The sequence below is a fragment of the Protopterus annectens genome, chromosome 8.part0 (genome assembly GCF_019279795.1).
Source record: "Protopterus annectens isolate FY-2018-M chromosome 8.part0, PAN1.0, whole genome shotgun sequence".
Lineage (NCBI taxonomy): Eukaryota > Metazoa > Chordata > Ceratodontiformes > Protopteridae > Protopterus > Protopterus annectens.
This window is the reverse complement of record NC_056741.1, coordinates 356,576,523-356,596,650: the sequence shown is the minus strand read 5'-3', so window position 1 is coordinate 356,596,650 and position 20,128 is coordinate 356,576,523. Positions and strand designations below refer to the sequence as shown.

Genomic DNA, 20,128 nt, shown 5'->3' with positions numbered 1-20,128 from the left:
TTTCACACTGAGCTAATCGGAGGAAGGCCACTGAGCAAACTCGGATCTGTAATATATAGCATAAAGTAACCTGTTTTTTTTATTTTTGTGAGTTATTTATAGCACTTTTATTGTCTGCTGCATACTTTTCTAGCTAGTTTCACTCTGTGTGCGGTATTAACTGGAAATTGTTTACATTTATTAAGCATCTGTTGGGGTTTTTTTGTTTTGATCTCCTGCCAAGGAGTGTATCATATTGTTTCCCAATCTCCCTCCCTATTGGTATCGTGTTCTTATACTTGGTGGCTTTGCAGTTACCCACCCCTACTGTAAATTTGATCTGGGACACTCCTCCCATTCTAGTGTCATTAGCTCATTCTACCTAATCCAGGAGAACATTTGATAAGATCAACCCAGTTAGTTTCTGCTCCCCTTTCCCCTTTCCACTTTACAAAATCAAAAAAAATGTTTAAGCTTGTTTCCTGCCTTGTCTGTAAGTAGTCTAGTCTAGATACAGATTTTCTGTATCCAGGACTGTTTGTAAGCTTCTGAGCCCCCAAGCCTTTCTGTGTTGGAGGGAAGCTTTCTAGCTTAATTTTGTTTCTTAGAACTAGCCAGTTTTTTAGTTTCAGTACTCAAATCTGTTTCTATGAGCTCAGCACTTGTTCAGAACTCATTGTAAGTACTATATAAGCTACAAATTACTACAGCACTCAACTTTCCTCACTTGTCTAGAGGAAAAATGTTTTGAACACTTAATAAATAAGCACCTATCCAGGCACGTCTAAGGGTCAGCTCCCAGTGTTTTCTCCTGTCTACCTGATGAATCTGGGCATCTTGGGGCAATGCAGCAATTGCCTCATGTACACAGACAACCGTCTCTTCTTACTACCCAACACTACAACCTGTGAGAGATGCATGTATATAGCCAAACTGGAAGTAAAGCTCTCTTCACCCAAGACTGAACTAGACAGACAAGAGGAGAAAGTAAACACTTGCACCACACCACACTCTTTACATAGTCCCTCAAAACCTACACCACCAAAACACACACATAGAAAAACAAAACACACACTTACATTCACGGAGGCTCTCAATAAAAATCTACCCAAGCAACAGGGACCTCCAAAGCAGAAACACAAGCAACCTCCACCCCCCCCAACACAACCCAAATGACATATAGCCCACAAACTCAGTGTGCCACTCAACCACACCTCATAAGGCATAACAATGTACCCACCACTCTAGTCATAGGTGATTCTATAGTCAGGTACACTGATGTTCCACTCACCAGGCTAAAAAAGGAGAAAGTTACTGTCTGCTGCCTGTCGGGTGCCAGGATCCTCCACATAATGCATGCACTCAGGTCACTCCACAACAAGTACAAATATGACTCTGTCATTGTCCATGTTGTTGTGAATGACCTGAGATGTACCTCCCTGGACTACATGAAAAGAGACATGGAGGAGATGTCCGATCTTGTAGCCCAGGCAGGTATGACCCTAGCCCTAAATAGTATCCTGCCATCACCCAGAATGATACCACAGTACAAGGACAAAATGATTGACTTCAACAATTGGCTAAGCTTCTGGTGTCATTCCAAGGGGATCCAGTATCTGTCTGCCTGGGATGACATGATCGACAAACCACGATGGTTTGCCAGAGATGGCTTGCACCTGTTGCCCTTAGGATTCCAGATACTGGCTAAGGCTCTTGCCACCCCTATAGTGCCTTTTTTAAAGTTCAAATGACAAATTCACCACCATAACAGGTACAAGCAAGCAAAATCTGATGGTAATGCTACTCAGTGCTAGAAGTCTAAACCTCAAAATGCACTCACTCAAGGCACTCCTTAAAATGAAGAACATCGACATCTGTGCAGTGACAGAGACCTGGTTTAAGGGTCCAGAGAGCACCCCTGCATTACCAGGTTATAATTCATACCACACCTTTCGGCCACCTAACCTGGACCGAACACTAAAGGCAAAGGCATGTCCATATTCATTAAGGATATCCACACCTCCAGACTAGTTGCTCAGCATAATGCATCCGAGATTATCCAAGTGCAACTAACTCTGGGCAAGACTGCAATTCAAATTGTAGCTTGCTACAGATCCCGCACCATGTCCCAGGATTCGCACTCCTCATTTCTTGATACACTGGAAAATATTAGGGTACAACCTAAACCGTAATAATGGGTGATTTCAACTACCCAATCATTAACTGGGAAAACTACTCATGTACCAACAATTGTGCTTAACGTTTTCTGGAATTCATAAATTCCAATGCCTTGGATCAACTTATCCACACCTCCACCAGGGGCAGCAATATCCTAGACCTGGTCATTACCAACATGGGCAACCGGCGTTCCACACCAGAGGTCAAACTCTCGTTGGTCAGATCCAACCACAAGCTAATCACTCTAGACATACACATCCCACCCCCACCCCCCATTAGGGAAACAGCCGTAAAGAATTTCTCCAAAACCAACTTCACGCTTCTTAAGATAGAAGTGGCAAACTTCACAACACCCATGCTGATGGACAATAGAGGTAGGACTGCTGAATCCTACACATATGCATTGTATAAGCACTTACACGAGTGAATGGATCGTGCAATCCCTAATAGAACTAAGATGCTATCCTCCAAATAAAGGAACCCAATCTGGTGGCCCCCTGCCATAAACAAACTCTACAACAGAAGAAAGAAACTGTTGCAAAAAAAGAGTAAAATCCCATGATTGGTGGAACTCCCTGGTCAGCCTCAGTAAGAAGTTGAGATCCCTCATAAAATCCTCCAAAGCTTATTATGAAAACAAAATCGCCACCGATTCTAAAGACAACCACAAAACATTCTATAGCTATGTCAAGAATCTCAATGGCAAAACTCAGATCTGCTCTGAGTTACAGCACATTGGCACTAAATATACAGAGCCAACTGATATTGCCAACATCCTGGCAGATAGGTTCAGTGCTAACTTTACCCCTCCCTCTCATCCCCTAAATGGCCCATCTCTATACCGGAATAATGCAAAGTTCCTGTAATCACGGCTGCACAGGTAAAAAACACACTCTCCAAAGCCAAGAACACAGTATCCATGGGACCTGATAGCATCCCAGGCTGTGTTCTACATGAACTACAGAACGAACTGGCACCCCACCTAAGTACCATGTTCAATCATAGCCTCACCTTAGGCTTTGTGCCCATTGAATGGTGCACAGTGACGGTTATCCCACTCCACAAAGAGGGAGCCACCACGGACCCCAGGAACTACTGCCTCATTAGCCTGACGAGCCTGGTCTGCAAGACTATGGAACATATCATCATGGAACTTATAATCAATGACATTGGTAATCTTCAGTCTCTGGACCCCACCCACTTTGGGTTTGTAAAAGGCAGATCATGTCTCCTAAACTTATAGACTTCTTTGAAACGGTCATCAAAGCCGTAGATGAGGGTAAGGTGGTTCACACAGCCTATCTAGGTCTCACCAAGGCTTTAGACACTATCCCCCACTCTGGAATTATAGATAAACTCACTAAACTAGGTACAAATGCCTATGTCATAAGATGGGTTGCCAACTAGCTCACTGACAGAACCCACACTGTGAAAGTAGCAAACTCCAAATCCAACTTCAGACCAGTGACAAGTGGAGTACCACAGGATTCAGTCCTGGGTCCTCCCTTGTTCGGTATCTACTTCTCTGAAGTACAGGCTAACACACAAGGTCTTTGGCTAATGAAGTTCGCAGATGACTGCAAACTAGGAGCCATAATCAAAACTCCTAACGATGTGGACATCCTACAAAAGGGCCTCACTGAGACAGATGCCTGGTGTCAAAGCCATGGCCTCAAGCTCAATGGCAAAAAGTGCATTGTCATCCATTTTGGTAAAAACTCTGTACCCATGAACTACGACATAGGCAGTAGTCTACTTAACACCGAAAGTGTGATGAGAGACCTTGGGACACAGGTGGACAGTAGTCTCTCCTTTGATAATTGCATCACCACAGTAATCAGGAAATTCTTCTATGTGGCACACCTCAACAGAAAAGGTTTCTCATCCAGGAAAAAAAGAGGTAATTGTCCCCCTGTACTCGTCACTTATTAGACCCATTATAGAGTACAATGCCCCTTTTGGTATGTACCTCACAAGACATCTACAACAACTGGAAAGGCCGCAGAAATACCTCACAAAGAGGATTACCGGCCTCAAACAGATGCCCTAAGCAGACCGTCTCAAAAAACTCCATCTTTACTCCGTCACATATTGCCTACTCAGAGGCAATCTCTGCCTAACATACAAAGCTATGTCAAACCCAGTACTGTTGGACATGCTCCACTTAAAGAAATCCCTCCGAGCTACACACTCTAGGGACCTAAACCTTGTCACCACAATAAACAGAACATGCTAGAGGGATAGATTCCTGTCCCAGAGATTTCCCATACTCTGGAACAAACTACCTATGTATATCAAACAAAGCTCCACATTAGCACTCTTCAAGAAAAATCTTGATGATTGGATGGGAGATAGGAAATTCACCCTGGGGATCACTTCTGTGGCTCTGCTCGACAGGGGCACAGGAAAATAATTTTCTTGGGTGGCGAAAGCCAGGGTACCTTTTGGCTAGGCTTATATAGGCCCTAGGGCCAATAGCCTAGCACTTACCTATAAACCTATGAGAGACATAAAGATATCTTAAAATGTCGCTCTTTAAATATTAGTTTGTCCTCACAATAGTGCATCATAAATTTTATTCTAAATAAGATAATGCATTACTGTTCGTAACACAACCTGATTTAGTAAAATGTTGCTTAATGCTTCAATGAACTAATCTGAAAGAGATTTCCTCAGTAAGATTTGTTCCTATATAATGAAGTATTTAAATCTGTACAGACTGTCTCCTATGTTCAAGACAAAAAAATGTGCTGGCTAAAAAGAATCACAGAGAAGTTTACTTCAAATTATCATTGACCTGTTCTATCTTGGACCTGGATTTTTATATTGTATATAGTTATTGTAGTTAACCCAGCCACTGGGGATGCACAAGCCAGGGCATTTATTTGTGCCGGTCCCAAGCCCAGATAAATGGGGGGGGGGGTTGCGTCAGGAAGGGCATCCGGCATAAAACTTTGCCAAATCACTTCATGCAGACACCAGTAAATATTTCCATACCGGATTGGTCGAGGCCCGGGTTAACAATGACCGCCACCAGTACTGTTAGCCAACAGGGTGCTGGTGGAAATTGGGCTACTGTTGGCCGAAGGAGGAGAAGAGGTGGAAGGCATGGCCGAAGGCAGGAAGAAAGGAGAAAGGCTAGGACTGTGGTAGTGAGGGTCAGAACTTTGAATGTTGGCAGTATGACTGGTATAGGGAGAGAGCTAGCTGATATGATGGACAGAAGGAAGGTTGGTATATTGTGTGTGCAAGAGACCAGATGGAAGGGGAGTAAGGCTAGGTGTATCGGAGGTGGGTTCAAATTGTTTTATCATGGTGTGGATGGGAGGAGAAATGGCGTATGAGTTATTCTGAAGGAACGGTATGCTAAGAGTGTTTTGGAGGTGAAAAGAGTGTCGGACAGAGTGATGTTTATGAAGCTGGAAATTGATGGTGTAATGATGAATGTTGTTAGTGCATATGCTCCACAAGTTGGGTGTGCAATGGATGAGAAAGAAAAATTTTGGAGTGAATTGGATGAAGTGGTGATGACTGTACCCAAGGGTGAGAGAGTGGTGATTGGAGCAGATTTCAATGGGCATGTTGGTGAAGGGAACAGAGGGGATGAGGAAGTAATGGGCAGGTACAGTGTTAAACAAAGGAATGCAGAAGGTCAGATGGTAGTGGATTTTGCGAAAAGGATGGACATGGCTGTGGTGAATACATATTTTAACAAGAGGGAGGAGCATAGGGTGACATACAAGAGTGGAGGAAGATGCACACAGGTGGATTATATCTTATGTAGGAGGGCCAGTTTGAAGGAGATTGGAGACTGTAATGTGGTGACCGGAGAAAGTGTAGTTAGGCAGCAAAGGATGGTGGTTTGTAGGATGACACTGGTGATCAAGAAGAGGAGGAGGAGTGTGAGGGCAGCACCAAGGATCAAATGGTGGAAATTGAAAAAGGGTAATTGTGAGGTGGAGTTCAGGGATGAGTTAAGACAGGCACTGGGTGGCAGTGAAGAGTTACCAAATTGCTGGGTAACTACAGAAGAGCTAGTAAGGGAGATGGCTAGAAAGGTGCTTGGTATCACATCTGGACACAGGAAGGATGACAAGGAGACATGGTGGTGGAATGAGGAAGTACAGGAGAGTATACAGGCAAACAGGTTGACAAAGAAGTGGGATTGTCAGAGAGATGAAGAAAGTAGACAGGAGTATAAGGAGATGAGGTGCATGGCAAAGACAGAGGTGGTGAAAGCTAAGGATGAAGTATATGAAGATTTGTATGAAAGGTTGGACACTAAGGAGGGAGGAAAGGACCTGTACCGATTGGCTAGACAGAGGGACCGAGCTAGGAAAGATGTGCAGCAGGTAAAGGTGATAAAGGATAATGAGGGAAACATACTCACAAGCAAGGAGAGTGTGTTGAGGGGATGGAAAGAGTACTTTGAAGGGTTGATGAATGAAGAGAATGGGAGGGAGAGAAGGTTGGATGATGTAGGGATAGTGAATCATGAAGTACAATGGATTAGCAAGGAGGAAGTAAGGACAGCTATGAAGAGAATGAAGAATGGAAAGTCTGTTGGCCCAGATGACATACCTGTGGAAGCATGGAGGTGTTTAGGTGAAATGGCAGTGGAGCTTTTAACCAGATTGTTTAATGAAATCTTGGAAAGTGAGAGGATGCCTGAGGAAAGGAGAAAAAGTGTTTTGGTAACGATTTTTAAGAATAAGGGTGATGCGCAGTGCTGTAGTAACTACAGAGGGATTAAATTGATCAGTCACAGCATGAAGTTATGGGAAAGAGTAGTGGAAGCTAGGTTAAGAAGGGACATGATGATTAGTGATCAGCAGTATGGTTTCATGCTGGGAAAGAACACTACAGATGTGATGTTTGCTCTGAGAGTGTTGATGGTGAAGTACAGAGAATGTCAGAAGGAGTTGCATTGTGTTTTTGTAGACTTAGAGAAAGCATATGACAGGGTGCCTATAGAGGAGTTGAGGTATCGTATGAGGAAGTCAGGAGTGTCAGAGAAGTATGTAAGAGTGGTACAGGATATGTACGAGGGCAGTGTGACAGTGGTGAGGTCTGCGGTGGGAGTGACGGATGCGTTTAAGGTGGAGGTGGGGTTACATCAAGGATCAGCTCTGAGCCCTTTTTTTATTTGCAATGGTGATGGACAGGTTGACAGACGAGATCAGACAGAAGTCCCCGTGGACTATGATGTTTGCAGATGACATTGTGATCTGTAGTGAGAGTAGGGAACAGCTGGAGGAGACCCTGGACAGATGGAGATATGCTCTAGAGAGAAGAGGAATGAAGGTCAGCAGGACTAAGACAGAATATTTTTGTGTGAATGAGAGGGAGGATAGAGGAATGGTGAGGATGCAAGGAGTAGAGGTGGCGAAGGTGGATGAGTTTAAATACTTGGATTCAATAGTTCAGAGTAATGGTGAGTGTGGAAGAGAGGTGAAGAAGAGACTACAGGCAGGATGGAGTGGGTGGAGAAGAGTGTCAGTAGTGATTTGTGACAGACAAGTACCTGTAAGAGTGAAAGGGAAGGTCTACAAGAGGGTAGTGAGACCAGCTATGTTATATGGGTTGGAGACAGTGGCATTGACAAAAAGGCAGGATTTTGAGCTGGATGTGGCAGAGTTAAAGATGTTAAGATTTGCACTGGGTGTGACGAGGGTGGACAGGATTAGGAATAAGTATATTAGTGGGTCAGCCCAGATTGGAAGGTTTGGAGACAAAATCAGAGAGGCAAGATAACATTGGTTTGTACATGTGCTGAGGAGGGATGCTGAGTATATTGTGAAAAGATGCTAAGGATGAAGCTACCAGGTAACAGGAAAAGAGGAAGGCCTAAGATAAGGTTTATGGATTTGGTGAGACAGGACATGCAGGTGGTTGGTGTGACAGAGCAAGATGCAGAGGACAGGAAGAAATGGAAACTGGTGATCTGCTGTGGTGACCCCTAACAGGAACAGCCGAAAGGCGATAATGATATAGTTATTGTAGTTGAGGAACTTGCTATTTCTGCATGACATACTCAGCAAATTGTTTGTTTGTTTAGTTTAGTTTATTCTCAGTTAACCAACGCTAAGATTTCTTTGCATATTTTGGCTACTAGACGGACTTCTTGGTTTTAAAAATAAATTTGATCAAAAAAAAAAGAAAAGAAAGAAAAGAAAAGAAAAAGAGGTTGGGGGGCATCGATTTTGTGAGCAGGTTTTATTTGAGAAAGAGTGACACTTTTTGGCCATATTGGGTAATGACATATCCTCTGATTTCTGTGTAAAATATCTTCAACATCTGGAGTCTTCCTCATTATATCACACTGTAAATATATTTGCCACTAAACTGACATGCATTTTGCCTCATACAGTTTATAACATATAGTATTCCAAATTTATACGAATGGAAGACCCTTAGATTATCAACTAACGAACATTGTTTCCTCTTCAAAATATGCACAATGACATTTACAATCAAATCTTCTGAGTATATAAAACACTATTTCCCTTTGTAAGGCTTACACTTGTCAAGATTCCTACATGCAGCAGGTGGTATGACATATTGTACAGTGTGACCAGTGCATTTATTTCAGTTGTCACATGTGGAATGCTAAACTGGAACACTATGGTAAAAGGTCTAATAATTTTCATTTATAATATCCATAGGTTCTAAGTTTTATCACTAATCAGTTGCATTAACATTGACCAAATGACATCAGCTATTCAAGAAACCATTCTATTTTTATGTATCAGTATATAAAATACTTTGACTCTGACCCTTGCATTCATTACAGCCTACACTAAGTGTACACTTTTTAGAGTGAACTGACAGCACAAGCATAACTCATGCCTTCTTCTTCCTAATTTTAGTTTTCCTACAGATTTTCTTGTAGCTTTAAATGATGAAGGGGATTCATAAACATTACCACAAAGTGTAAACTACATGTAAACTTATTATAATGTTTCTGAATTACTAGAAAGCCCCAAAAAACATGGTAGGGATGTTCCTGAATAAAGAACATGTACACTTAGTGTAGATGTTATTGAATCTGACCCTGAGACTACCTTAATAGAACTATTTGACTTTGGCCTGAGCCATGGCTACAAAGGTTCCTTGGTCTAGCCTACCTACTTGGACAACAAACAAGCAAACAAATAAATAAACAAACAAACAAATAAATACTGAATGATATCTAGTACTGAACTTTACCTTATTTATTAACCTTTCTGGTGTTGACCAGCTACTTGGTATTAAACTGTCAGGTGCAAAGCATGGGGAAGTAAATGTCACATAATTTGCAGTGAGATGGTTTGATATCTTTCACTTATTCCACATCAGGACTAAGACACATCACTGTAGAATGGCATACATAATATTCAGCAAGACCACATGATAATGTGTTGCTCTGTATGGTGTGATTCATGATTTCCAGCTGTTTCACATAAACAGTGCAATATTCTATGTTGCAGAGAGAAATTCTTAGTTCTCGCTTATTACACAAGTTAAAGGAATTGCTCCACACAAGAGACTTTCCCTTGCACCTCCACTGTTCCACAATTTATTGCACACTGCACATTGTGCCCCTTGGCCCTCCACTCTCCCGCAGAGTGGAATATTGTCTCTTAACAGCTGCAAATGCACATTTTTGTTTGTCACTTATTTGGTGGTCCATTAAAAAGTATCATATTATTGATTTTTTAATCCACATAAACAGAAACCTTTCAGTTCAATCTAATGATAGTGAGACCCATAACGTTCAAATGCTCTGTATGGTCAGAATCCTGTTCCCCAGTACACAGAGGGACTGTTTTAATTATGTATTTAGCTAAGCAGACTAGTCACACGGACCTTTTTTCTTTTCTGCTGCAGCTTGTTGTACGGCAAATGAGTGTAACTACTAACAATGTGGCAAAGCAATGAATTATAGAACTGACTACAGAGTTTTGTTATTTCAGAACCAGCATCAGTCAATGTAGGCAGATACTAGACAGCATTTTTACACAGTATATATTTACCTGAGAAAGTATACAGACCTCTTACAGGTAACCTGATCCCACCTTTAAAATAAAGAGAAAAAGAAGAAATCCTGATGCATTGTACAACAAAATTCTATAACTCTGAGGCCCAGAAGAAGAAGGATGTAGCAAAACATTTAAGGAATATACTGCTGTTAGATGTTCCACATGGAAACTGTATTAGCCCATGTTCAGAAATGAAATTTCTACATCCCAGGTATTCCAGTTTCACAGGGACACTGATTTACATTTCTCAAAATATGAAATTCTGTTTTCATAAGGTAAACTCTTGGAATTACATCTGTGATTTTTATAGGTTCATCATGATAAGGTGGGCAATGTACAAGGTCTTCCTAACTACTTCTTGTAATATATTTATCTTTATCATTATTTCATTATAATTTTACAGTGTAAATATTAATTTGGAGGTTTTCTACCTGGGCATATGCTGAATATGGGCTTCTACCCAGTCAGACTTTCCCAGTAATCAAATGTCAGTAAATAAACATATATATATATATATATATATATATATATATATATATATATATATATATATATATATTGGTCGACCAACACATATGCCGACATCCTGAAGGTAAACCACCACATGTCGAAAATTGGAACTTTGACAACCTGAAACCCATGCAACTTTAAAACATTGTTTTTTTCAGGAGGGCAAGCCCTCCTACACCACCCATGTGGGGAGCTATGACCCCAATGCCCCCTGGTAATCATATATATATATACTATGTCTGAGATTGCACAATCCCCACAGAAGGGAATATTCCCTTATATGGGGATTGTTGATCATGCGCACTTGTTGACTATCTGTATAATGGACTGACTCTAGTTGATTAAATAGATGTTGAACAAATCCATATAACTGTGTATAAATATATATATATATATATATATATATATATATATATATATATATATATATATATATATAAAGAGAGAGGGGGAGATCAATATGCAACATTAAAGCAGATTAGATTCTGTGTATAGAACACTCAGTAAAGTAAACTGACAGTATTATAAGTATTAAATGTGAAGGGAAAAACAGATTCTGGTGAATGAGTGCTCTGAGCTGAAATTTCAAACACCATGAAAATTTCAGCTTTTATCAGTACTAGGAAAATCCATATTAAAAACGTACCAGAATTTTTCCTGGAAAAATAGAAAATCATGACCTCTGGTGAAGCCTTGATTTATGAAGTAAGAGCCACATATCTTATCTGCCCCACGAATGAGGCATAGAGTGCCATGTTTCACCATTTTATACATATTGACCATACAGAAGGTGTTGCCTCACATTGCATTGTGGTACTTTATAACACTCATCTATTACACATGCTTGATCTTGCATGTAGCAATATTTACATCACAGTTGTCCCGTGGTGTACAGGGGACCTATTCTGCTCAGCTGTTGTATATGGATAGCATATTATTCCACAGTGACAAAGGCTGCCATTCTTCTTAGCTATACCATGTGGTTCCATGTGGGCAGCATGCCATTCAACAGTGCAGAAAGAGGCATATACCTTTCTGCTCTCCTACATGAGTAGGGTATTATTTATTTATTTGACATTTGTTGGCAAGGATAGTCTAACTGAGTTAGCGCCCTTTTTCAGCAGAGGCCTGGGGAGAAAAGCTCCACAATCATATACAATAGTTTAACACACTAACAAATACAGAGAGCACATAGGTCATTCATAAGAAAAAATACAGAGTTACACCATAAGGTTACAAATTACATTACTAGGTTAGACAGATGATCAGTTTGCACTATTAAATGCACAGATTGTGTCAAATGCAGTTGATCAAAAATATTTAGAGGATACATTCAATGTACAACTCTTTGTTTTTCTGTTGTACATTGAATGTATCCTCTAACTTTGTATGTAGAGGCAGTGTCCTAAGTATAATAAAGTCACTCTGTCACCAGGTTCAGTAGAAGCATTTTGGATACCATAAAGATAGCAAGTAAAGTAGCAAATGTGTTTGTTCTGGCAGTGTCCTGAGCATAATAAAGCACCCGGTCATCAGATAATGTAGAATTATTTAAATACCACATAAGGATTCATATAAGATATAGATGTTGTAGTCAGGAGTGATATTAAGCTTGAGGTTTAAGGAAATAGTGAGTGGTAAAGGTTAGAAAGGAAGAATGAGAGAGGTAAGGGAGGAGAAGTAAGGGTTTCTAGGGTGCTGAAGTTGTGAAAGGGATGTTATCAGAGTCAGGGATGGAAGACAGGCTGAATGGAGTTATCCCAAAGTGTAAACAGAGATCCATTCCTCTCTGCTGTTCCACATGAACAGGGTCCAATTCCACAGTGTTCAGAGAGATACATACATCTCAGCTTTCCCACAGGGAAAGGGTATTTATCTTGCAGTTCATAGAGTCTTACATACCTTTCGCTGTTCCACACTGACATGGCATTATCCCATGTGTAAAGAGAGAGCCATACTTCTCATTTGCCTGATGTAAAGAAAACATTTTCATATATGGAGCAGTAAACAGTTCTTCCTGTCATTTGCACCACCTTCAGAATGATGGTGCCTTATACTGCATGGTGGGGATGTGGGGACTAATACTTCGAATGACAAAGAAAGATATGGGTATTCAACACTGCTAACAGCATTCTGTTCCTCTTAGACACCACATGAAATAGGTGGCATCTAGAACTGCAAGCAGAATTCATACATCAGAGGTATACAACAACTAGAGAATATTGCTGGTAATACAAAAATGAGTCCTTGCATCTCAGCTGATCCAGATAAAAAGTGAGTTATCCTCAGTGGTACAGCAGGGTCATTCCCTTTCTTCTGTTACACATAATGAAACATTTCTCACAGTAAAATGGATTACTTGCACCAAGGCTGTACTCCATAAGAAAGGGTGCAGTCTCACAGTGCTCTGGATAATCCAGATTCTTCTATACTAAAAATAGTCTATGAGTTTCAGAGCTGTGTATTTACTCCTTAAGTACCACACAGGGTGAGGGATATGTCTTGCACTATAATGCTGGCACATCTTTCTAAGCTGTCCACATAACATGCCTGTCCTATCGGGCAAGGGTTATGCCCATCACTACAGATCCAGGTCTATACCTTCTAATCATTCTGTTAGCTTATTGACATGAAAAACATACAGTTTTAGGTTGTTCTGCTAAATCTTAATGCTATACTTGTCAATATGAAGAGGAACCTATTTCTCACTGGTCTATGAACCCAACATTATCAACTGTCTCACGTGGTCCAACTGACACCTCTATCATGCAAAGTAGAAGATTTATTTCAGAGTTATTTTGGAGAGCCAGGATGCTTTTCCACAGTGCACAATGGGAATGTTACTATACAGATATCTAAACTTTCTTCACTAAATAGTGAAATCTTTAATTATGGAATACAATATATGCCTTATGTGCTAAACATGATTAATTTTGCCAACATTAGCTTCCTCAAACATACTAGTTGTTTCACACTAAGAGCTGTAGATACAAATTTCTAATAATTCATACACTGTTCACAAAGAAATTTGTATACTCATCAGTTACCTGGCACCCTTGGTAATTACTTATTTTGCCTATTCTTTTGGCTAGTCCTGACATAGAGACCAACCCCCACAACAAAGCAATATATACCTGTTTACTAACTCAAGCACACAGCATATTCATAGAAGTCATAAGAATTTCAAGGCCATTAAGTCTTAACAATCAATGCCTTGCTTGTATCCACCCTTAGGCTGCACGCACTTTCTAGGTCAGTTAATCCCCGGGTAATCTTCACAGTACCCATCCAGTCCTCCAGGCTATGTATGACAGTACCCATCTAGTCCTCCAGGTTCTGTATGATAATACATGTCCAGTCCTCCAGGTTCTATATGGCAACACCCGTCCAGTCCTCCAGGCTCTGTATGTTAGTAACCGTCCAGTCCTACAGGTTCAGTATGGCAGTACCCATTCAGTCCTCCAGGTTCTATATGACAGTACCTGTCCAGTCCTCCAGGTTCTGTATGACAGTACACATCCAGTTCTCTAGGTTTTGTATGACACGACCTGTCCAGTCCTCCAGGTTTTGTATGACAGTACCCGTCCAGTCCTCCAGGTTCTGTATGACAGTACCCGTCCAGTCCTCCAGGTTGTGTAAAAGTTAATACCTGTGCAGTCCTCTAGGTTCTGTATGAAAGATAATAATGTACCACATCACACATTATTTTATTCCTGGAATTTCTCAAACATGTTTTATTTATCTGTTTGTCAAGATTTAGCTCCTTTGTTAGGGTGTTTGCTAACCAATTAAACTTACAGACACATAGAATATAAAGGATAAAAAGGTAGGAAAGGCACAGATCACCCCGATTTTGGATCAGGAGCATCAGCACTGTACACAGTAAAAGCTAATAGTCCCATCACATAGTGCAGGAATCCTCTGTCTGCAGCTAATGCATATCTCTGCATTATGGCCATATTTTGAATTAGGAGCATTAGCACTGCAGTGCAGGAATCTTGTCTCTACAGCTATCTCAGATCTTTGTGCCCTGTCCATATTTTGAATTAGGAACACCAGAGCTACATGAAGAAAAAGCTGATAGCCCCTTCACATAGTATTTTCGACCTGCAGTTAAGCTCCCAGTTCTGTGATCTGTCTGTATTTTGAATCAGGCACCAGTATTGCAGAAAGAAAAAACTAATAGCCCTTTAACACAGTGAATGAATTCTCTATCTGCTGCTAACTCACATCTCTGTGTCCTGGCATTATTTTCAGTCCTGAACTCTGGTGCTGTAGAGAGAAAAAAAAAAGCTAACAGGTTTAGTACATTCATGTTCTAATGTGATCTCCTCTGTTTTGAGCATATGTGGTAGGTGTCCTCATAGTGTGTCCTGCCGATCATTATTTTTACCTGTTACAGAATTTTACAGAATCTTTTTAAGTTATTCCAGTGATTTGCCTTTCCTTATTTCCTGCATGCTGGCAGCTACAGGATTGGGTTTATACTTGATAAATGCATATCGTTAAAAACAACAGCCTGAGGCATGACTGTCCACTTTCTACCATCTCCCCTCTTACTCATCCTACACATCAAGTTCTTTTTATTATTTTAATGCCACTTTCTGCCCTTTACACTTACTTATTGATCCGTTCCAGAGTAAACACATCAGGGTCCTTGTTAAACCTCTCTGCACTTCGTCCACTTAGTACTGGACATGCGCACACTGATTACCTCCATCACCTGTATTTCTGCTGCCCTGCTTAGCTCCTTTTCCACCCCCATTTCTCAACCACTGCAGGTGTGTCTACACTTAACTGCCCCAACAGTCATCAAGCTCACATAGATAACTAAAAACATACCCCTAAGCATTTTATCTTGTGTTATTTCACTAAAGTTATACTCCTCACCAAACTTTTTAACCCTTAACCATATTCACAAATTACACCCTAGAACACTCTGTTACATACAACTAACACATTACCTGAACACAGACAATATTAAAATGGTATACAATGAAATATATTCTAATCAGCTGATTCTTACCTATTGCTCACAAACTATTACCTATCATGGCATAATCTTTGCTTTAATTCTACCAAACACTATTCGTCACATAATAATATTCTTTTCCAAACATGAACCCAACAAATGGTTCCTGTATAACTCCATTTCCATTATTTTCTTATACATGAATTAACAAAAGCACTCAGACAACTTATAAAAAAAAAAAATTAAGCTACCTTCCATTTACTACTTTACATTTAAATGCCATGTGATGATATCTAGCAAAAACAAAGTCTAATTTTCCATTAAAGTGTAACCTCAATTCCTTCTCAACAACCACCAACCTAAAATATCTTAAACACACTCAAATCTTCCAAGTACTTATAAGAAGTATTTGTAACAAAACCCCATAATTATACAAATGGAGAGAATACCATAAATCAGACACTCTAACCATCACAGAAACATGGCTAAAACCAAATATACAAAGGAAGAAATATTTCGGGACAGGTTCTGATATCATTATAAAAGACAGAACCTCTAAAAGAAGAGGAGGTATATGTATACTTTTTAGAAATACACTTAACTGAAAATTGTCACAACTAGCCATACCCACCTTTAATGCTGTAAAACTACTTTTTGCCTACCTGACACTAAATAATCACCTATTACTACACATAGCCTCTATTTACATCCCACCTCTATCAATCAATAAAAACAGTTTCACTTCTGATGATATCCTGTCCAGGATATCACATAATAAAACAGACTGTCATTATATTTGGTGACATCAATATCAGTTAGCTCTACCAACAAGTTAGTTCAGTGACTACTCCTGATATTAACCTGTTCAGTTTCAATTAACCAGTCCCAGACCCAACTAGAAATGATAATCAGCTGGGTAAATAAAGTGTTATTGATTGAAATATTAACTAACCAAACTATGGATGTAATTTCTTCAGGCATCTGCCTGATACTGTGAAAACCAATTCTGTTTTGCAGGTTTAATTCTTTTTCACCAAATTTGAGAGTTCTGGCTGGCTTATGGTAATGCCTTTGGCTAAATGCATTGGAGTAACCATGCTAGGGCATTATCCAAATATAGAAAAAAGCCAGCTAGCCAGTTAATTGGAAGATTACCTTGAATGTGTTGAATCACTGCTTTAGAGATTCAGAGGTATCAAGACATACTGAAGTACAAGAAAGACATATGCTAAATTAATAAGATAAAAATAATTAAAAAAATAAAAAATATATTTCTGTGGCATCTCCAATGAGTACTAATTGTTAGCAAAGAATTTGGGGGGTGAAAAATTGAAATAGTTGCACACATTTTTGAGCTGTTAGAAAACTAGGGAAGGCAGATTAAGACTCATTCATATTGTTTCCAGGACTCATCTGAGACTGAAAAATCTGCATAGAAGTTAAAGATAGACTCTGCCTTACAGGAGAGGTTCTCCAGATGACGATGTAAGCAGCGGAGTTGTGAAAGTCTGGATTTGTGCCACATTACTAATGGGATTGAAGAATGTGGGGAACAGCCACCTAAAGAAAAGAAATCAAAATCTGCCAAGAAAACAAAACTCTCTAGGGATAATCTGGGGAAGGAGGCTTTACCAGTTGAATTTGAAATAGATCCTAATGTACCCAAATACTGCCTGTTTAGTCAAGTGTCTTACAGGGAGATGATAGGGTGTGCGACACTGAACAGTGTCCCATTGAATGGTTCATTTTTCATATGTTGCTCTAACATAAAAACCAAAAGGGGAAATTGTATTATCCAAAATTCAGAGGAGATAATGAAATAATATGGACAAATTCACTGGAAATACTACGAAAGATAGGCAGTCAAGTTAGTGACTGCTATATACATTTTAAACCCATGTTCCTTTGTAAAATATTTCACTTATTTTGAAGCTGAGACATTGGTCTATTTAAAAAAGTGCAGATTACTCTGCAATAATTTTTAATCTGTTCAACTGGCATAGTATTAGAAGGTGTACTTTCATTTTGGTAACTTTTTGTTTCCCCACACACAATAACCTGTATTTGTGACAGCGATATTCATTGCTGAGATGAATTAATACAGGATGCATGTTTTATTGCACTAAACTGTATATGGCATGGTTATCCCTTAAAAATAAAATAAAATAATAAAAAAGGAGGTGGGTTGGGCATAATGGTGAATGTCTTCACCTCATAGTCACAAGGTACAAGTTTAATTTGGAACTCATGTTATTGGCTAGGCTTAAAATGGTACTTCAGTGCATTTAGCCAAGTATTCAACTATGAACTTATGAACCCAATATTCATAACTCAGGGAATCCTAAAACCTTTAAAAAGCATAATATTTATCTGGGTACATTCAAGGAAAAAAAAAACATTGATGTCTTCTGAGTTCAACAACTCCCTTAGACAGTGCAACTGGCTTCACCCAAAAAATCTCACCACTAGAAGACATTATAAAGGGCTTTAGTCAAAACATCCTAGACATTTTAAACTCAATGGCTCCTATGTAAAAATAATAATAATAATAATTACCTGACCTTGGAGTACATCAGAAATAAAAAAATAAAATCAGACTAAACAGAGGTTAATGCACTGAAACAATGGAAATAATAACAAATTATACAGACCAGACAAATCTCTACATTCAGAAAATCAGGTCAAAGCCACTGTTCATAAAAACAAACAATCCTATGTCCACCATCCATTAAAAAAAAGCTTAAAAAAATTTCAAAAACTATATTAGACTACCATCAAAAACTCATGAAACCAGGAAAGCAAACTTCCCTAATCCTTTCCTGTAAGATATACACTCAGATATTGCCTTCATCTTCAATACACACATCTTTGAAATAATTAATAACAACATCAAATAACAAAACCATAGCTAGGTCATTTAATAGCCTGTTCCTTTCTCCATCCTGGCACACCACTCACATCCAAGTTGTATAGTGAAAAAGAAAAAAAGTCATCGAGCATTCTCAGGGTTCTAGAACAAGGAGGAAAAAAGTTGTTCTGCTCTAAACTTTAGCAAGCTGCTTGCTGTAAATGTAACAAGCAGCTTGATAGTTAATATGAACTCAACGCACATACACTATGTGTCAGTGTTTCACCTTTGACCACAAATGCAGTATTACCATTCATTCATGAAGATAAAGCCATGACATTCTCATGTCTTCATAAAGCAATACTGGTATTGCACTCCCTCAACATCTGCATTTGGCAATCACACCATTTAACAGCTTGCACCCAGGGCATCTGCCCCCTTTGTCCCGCCCTAGTGATGGCTCTGCCACAGAGTCTTCCACCAACCTAGATGACCTGATCTAAATCCTTCCTACCATTCAATATATTCTTCAACAGATCAATGCCAAGCAAATAAAAAAGTTACTCCACAAGTTAAAACTGGCCTCTATTGCCCATGATCACCTTTTGCCTCCATCACACTTGCTGATTTCCTTTGCTATTCATCTTGACACTTATTTGCTTACATTTATTGAGAAGGCATATTCATCATGTACCTCACTTACATTATCATAGAGTCACAGAATCATAGAACATGTAGTGCAGCTGGGCCATGTGGTCATTTGCTCCTTGCCAGTATGCACCCACAGCTCTTACCTCATGTTTTCAAGGAAAGATTGGTCAGTCAGGCAGAGGATGAAATTATGAATACCCATTCATTTGTCTAACACATTTTTAAAAGAAGGCAGTGAATCACTTTGCTTGATCTGGAGTGGAAGTTTATTCTAGAGAAGAGGTGTTCATTGTGTGATTAATCTGTCTTTTCATCGTGATTTCTTTATCTTCTAAAGCAGGTTTAGATTTCTGGTCCTGGTGTTTGCTATCCCATTTGATTTGTGGAGATAGAAGACACTTTGGACTACCAGATCCCTAACGGCCCAAAAAGCAAGGCAAACATCACCCTTAAGGACTCTATAGGGCTCTGAATACAAGGACAGAGCCTGTAGCTTTTCTAGGTAACTCATGTCTTCTATTCCCATGATCTTGTCTTGTTAGGAACTTCTGGAGTCTTTGGAGTCTCTCCAACTGCTTAATATGTCTAGTAATATACATCCCAAAGAGGGCATTGTATTCTATGATGGGTCTGATCAGTATGGAATATAGAGGGTAAGAAATTCTTTGGATCTAGAGAGGGCACTTTTTGCAATCATCTGTGCCAGATAGAAGGATTTTCTAACCATTGTTACAACATGATAATCAAAGGAGAGAGGATTATCCATCTGCATTTAAAGGTCTGTCACAACATTTTTATATTAGAATGGGATGCTATTTCTCTTCTGAGATAGGTTGAAGGATGGATTGTTTATCAAATGCAACAGTTCTGCAGATTTTAGTATTTAATTTTAGCCTGTTTCTATGCAGTTATTAACATGTATGTGTGAGTACAAGTTGTAGCTTCCCCATGTAAAAAGAGGATTTAAAG

The 20,128-nt window shown here is 39.5% G+C and overlaps 1 protein-coding gene and 1 pseudogene across 1 annotated transcript in view; one reads left to right on the top strand and one right to left on the bottom strand.

Moving 5' to 3' along the window:
* Window positions 1-20,128, bottom strand: part of CLCN1 (chloride voltage-gated channel 1) — a 2,440,475-nt gene that overhangs the window by 1,478,637 nt on the left and 941,710 nt on the right. The gene's annotated exons all lie outside the window — the stretch shown is intronic.
* Window positions 16,756-20,128, top strand: part of LOC122807945 — a 121,213-nt pseudogene continuing 117,840 nt past the window's right edge.